We start from the raw sequence: 4808 nt of genomic DNA on the forward strand, positions 1-4808 counted from the left end.
TTGTTTTTATTTTCTGGAAAATAATGTACCATCTACAACAAAGATCAATGAAGACATGTGTTAATATTTCTAGAGTATGTTGTTATGCTTGCTTTGAATTTTTTGATTTTCTTATTTTCATAGTTTCTCTATTGTTTCAAAATATATTGTAAAAGTTGCATATTTGTGGATGATTTCATCAATTTCACACGACAATACCAAACACCCATTTCCCATGCTTTTCTTCTCGTTTACTTCTGAATCTTCTACTCCTTGCAAACAAACATAAGAAATTTGTATTAATCAAAGAAAATAAAAACTAATTAAAAAAGACTTTATTGTTTGTAACTCTATTTGTAGAACCTATAAATACAAAGATTTAAAAAATCAACAATAAAATAATTAAGAATCCTCATACTCCTTCACTAACTCCATGCCTTAGCTCCTTATAAAATATTATCCATAACCCACAAATATGATGAATAAAAAATTTTAAAAAATTAGAAAATAAAAATCTACACAACCAACCTCTTAAATGGTAGTGAAGTTTGCAAAATAAACAGCAAAATGGAGTAACAAGAAGTGAGAAAAAAGAAAATTGTAAATTATACCTAATTCTCACACCTCATAAACCGCTCTTGTATGCACCACCAGACTGCAACAACTTTACTTCTCCTTGTAGAAAAATTCTGAATCAAATAACTAGACAGTCCACTTCTTAAATTTTGCTCAAAGCTAGCAAAATGAGGTAACAATTTATGCACCGTCAGCTCTGTTCTTCGTGTTCATTCATGACTCCGCTCTCACCGCAAATGATTAAAAAATAACAAATTTTTAAATATTTTTAAATATTTGAATGGCAATTAATTTTTTTTTAACTCTCATTGTTCCGTGTTAGTTTTTTATGACAGTCAATATAATTTTTTCAATGCGAGGTTTGAAGTAATGCCCTCCTGAAGGAAGCCACCACTGGACTGAATGTAGTCGATGCGTGAATGATAAACATGTACATGTATATATATATACTAGCTTGTCGCTCAGGATAGCTTTTGCTGTTGTTTCATACCAATACCATCTACATAAAAAGAATTTGCAAATTATGGATCAATCGGAGGGGAAATGTTCGTTTTCTAATGTACCATTTGGAACTGAAACAGAGAAACAATTACATAGATGGCATGACCAAATTGAGGAAGATCATATACAGATCGAATGACAATGCACCCTTACAATCCATTATAATCAAACAATGCCAATGCCAAACACAGCGGCTGCCAATCTCAAACTCTCGGGACTATGTAGAGAGGGTCAATTGAAGAAAGCCCTTCACATTCTGCTCACCACACACAACCCAACTTCGAATTCCAAGATATATCTTCAATTATTGCAGATCTGCATTGCCAAGAATGCGCTTTTACAAGGAATACAAATTCATTCTCTCGTTACAGAGAGGGAACTCGCATTTGCTTCGCGCATTCCGTTTCAAAATAAGCTTGTCAACGTGTATTTCAAGTGCGGGAATTTGCTGCATGCCCGCAAGGTTTTTGACGACATGAAAGAACGAGATGGCTTCTCATGGAATGCCATAATTGCAGCTTACAGAAGACATGGGTGTCCTCGTGAGGCATTGGCATTGTTTCACCAAATGCAACAAACAGGTCTTCAGCCCGGTAGGTTTACCTTTGCCAGCATACTTCCAGCCTGTGCCAATCTAAGAGCTCTGGAACAGGGTATGGACATACATGGAAGCATAATTGAAAGAGATTTTTTGTCAGATGTTGTACTTGCAAATGCCCTTGTAGACATGTATGCAAAATGTGGAAGCATTCACAAAGCCCGCGAACTGTTTGACAAAATACCTGAAAAAGATATGTTCTCATGGAATGCGATGATTGCAGGATATGCACAGGTGGGTAATCTAGGCGAGGCTTTAAGGCTTTTCAAAGAAATGCCTCATCCAGATGTCGTATCATGGAATGCCATGGTTGCAGGGTATGCCCAGAATGGGTTATATGAAAATGCTTTGGAAGTATTTAATCAAATGCAAGTGGCAGGTGTAAAACCCGACTCTGCAACTTTTGCGAGTATCCTCCCAGCCTGTGCCAAAATGGGTACATTAGAACAGGGAAGGGGCCTCCATCAAATCATAGAAGAAAATGGGTTTTTATCAAATGTTGTTGTCGCAAGTGCCCTGGTAGACATGTATGCAAAGTCTGGAAACATTAACAAAGCACGCCAAGTGTTTGCCAAAATCTCTAAAAGGAATGTAGTCTCGTGGAATGCAATGATCACAGGATATGCTCAAAGTGGGTTTGTTGAGAAGGCCTTGGAAACTTTTAGGAAAATGCAGCTGTCCGGTGTACAGCCAGTCTCTGCGACCTTTGCCAGTCTCCTAACAGCCTGCGCTAAAATAGGTGCTTTAGAAGAGGGTATGAACCTGCATCAAAATATAATCAAAAGCGGAATTTTGTCATATGTTGTAGTTGCAAGTGCCTTGGTTGACATGTATGCAAAATCTGGAAGTACGCACAAGGCATATGAACTATTTCACAAAATGCCTCAGAGAGATGTGGTTTCCTGGACTGCATTGATTGCAGGATATGTACAAAATGGATTTGTTGAAATGGCGTTGGAAACTTATAAGCAATTGCAATTGGCAAGCATAAAGCCAGATTCCACCATTTTCGTTAGCATTCTCCCAGCCTGCGCTAAATTGGGAGCTTTAGAACTGGGTATGTGTATCCATCAGAGTATAATTGAGAGTGGTTTTTTCTCAGATGCTATTGCAAATGCCTTGATAGACATGTATGCAAAATGTGGAAGGATACATAAGGCATGTCAGCTGTTTAACAAAATGCCTCGTAGAGATGTCATCTCGTGGAACGCTATGATTGCAGGATATGCACAAAATGGCTATTGTGAGGATGCTCTCAAACTCTTTGAAGCAATGAAACACTCTGGGTTATCTCCTAATCATGGAAGCTTCATTAGTGTCTTATTTGCATGCAGCCATGCAGGTTTAGTGGATGAGAGTTGTAAATACTTCAATGCCATGAGAAACTCTTATTGCATTGTGCCTGATATTGATCATTATGTGTGCATTGTTGACATTCTTAGTCGTGCTGGTTATCTTGAGGAAACTCTAAAGTTTATTATCAAAATGCCAATTAAACCGGTGGTAGTTGTGTGGACATCTCTGCTTGGTGTTTGTAGGTCACTGAAGAATTTAGGGCTAGGAGAATTTACGGCAACTCTCATTTTCGAACTGGATCCTGAAAATGTTGGGACTTATGTTCTTCTATCAAACATTTATGCAGAAGTAGGCAGGTGGGGTGAAGCTCAAATGGTAAGGAGACTGATGAAAGATAGAGGAATTAAAAAGAATCCTGGGTGTAGTTGGATTGAAGGCAATGGGGGGGTACATACATTTTGTGTAGGAGACAGATCACATCCTCAGACGATGGAAATCTATGCAAAGTTGGACCAATTGTCTTCGGGTACAGCGGGATATTTTCCAGATTCAAGACATATACCAAATGATGTAGAGGAGGATAAAGAATCATCACAGTGAGAAGCTGGCAATTGTATTTGGATTGTTAAACACGTCCCCTGGAACAACTATTAGAGTCGTCAAGAACATTCGAGTATGCATTGATTGCCACACTGCAACCAAGTTTATCCCCAAGATTGTTTCAAGAGATTGTTGTGAGAGATACGAACCGATTTCATCATTTCAAAAAAGGACAATGTTCTTGCAGAGATTATTGGTGATGCTTACTGAAGAAACTTGTAAAGATAAATTTGCAGATAATGTTCTTGCAGTGAAGCAACGTGCAAAAATAAATTTACATAATAACAAGGTGCACTGTCGAGATATGGATCATGCGATGTGTGGCATACACAGGGCATCACTGCCTATAGATACAGTGGCATTGTTTATAAGCCCTGTTATATGATACACTGGAAGATGTCGCGACAGCAAACTTTTTTTGGGTGGCATGTACTTATCTGATTGAAAAGTTGGAAGAGAAGTTGAAGAATGGGAAGCGGCAAAAGGAGCGGAATAGTGGAAAGAACTGAAAATGTGCATGCATAGACAGAAATGTGACAGAAAGCGTTTGCAATCGATCTGGTGATTAGAGATTATGGTTGAGCATTTCTTCATTACATTCTTTACCCATCATCTGTCATTTTTTGTGGTCATTGGTGGAGATCTAGACCATGCTATTGACATCATAAAATCACATGTATAGTATCCAATGTGCATCACTGCCTACATATATATTGATTAGTTTTGGAATTCCTGTTTTGTGATGTTATCAAGGTATCATGACAATGAACTGTTTTTTGGGAAGTCATCCATCAAGGTTCAATTTTCTGGAGGTGTGTTTCGCTCGGGTTCAACCCTTGAATGAACTTGGCGGACTGAATCATTTTTTTATAGCTGCTTAGATGAGGCGGTTTCTAGTTTAGATATATGTTTATACAAATTGATCTGATCCGCTTATATATAGACAAAAAAAAACTAGAGACATAAGAAATTGCTTTTAAGTCTTGAAAGAGAAGAAATTGTGTTTGAAAAGATGGAAAAGTAAGAAAAAATCCTAACAATCTATGAGGTATAGAGATGATTGAGGACAATCTCTTGTTACATTCTCTACCTCATTCAATTGCTATGTCAGACCTACCCTTCGGCATTAAATTACAGGCATAAGATCATCTCTTCTCTTCGATTTATACAAGTTGAGGGGGATAAAGACTATTGTGTTTCACATTTGTTTTCTTTTTAGAGAGCGCTAGAGTAAATGTGAGTTTACAAATTCATAATT

The 4808-nt window shown here is 37.5% G+C and overlaps 1 pseudogene; it reads left to right on the forward strand.

The window, feature by feature from the left end:
* Nucleotides 1-901: 901 nt before the first annotated feature.
* LOC149529029 (pentatricopeptide repeat-containing protein At1g15510, chloroplastic pseudogene) lies at nt 902-4337 on the forward strand (annotated as a pseudogene).
* The last annotated feature ends 471 nt before the right edge of the window (nt 4338-4808 follow it).

This window comes from Cupressus sempervirens, chromosome 11 (genome assembly GCF_028749045.1).
Source record: "Cupressus sempervirens isolate cs-2001-9-10 chromosome 11, ASM2874904v1, whole genome shotgun sequence".
NCBI lineage: Eukaryota > Viridiplantae > Streptophyta > Pinopsida > Cupressales > Cupressaceae > Cupressus > Cupressus sempervirens.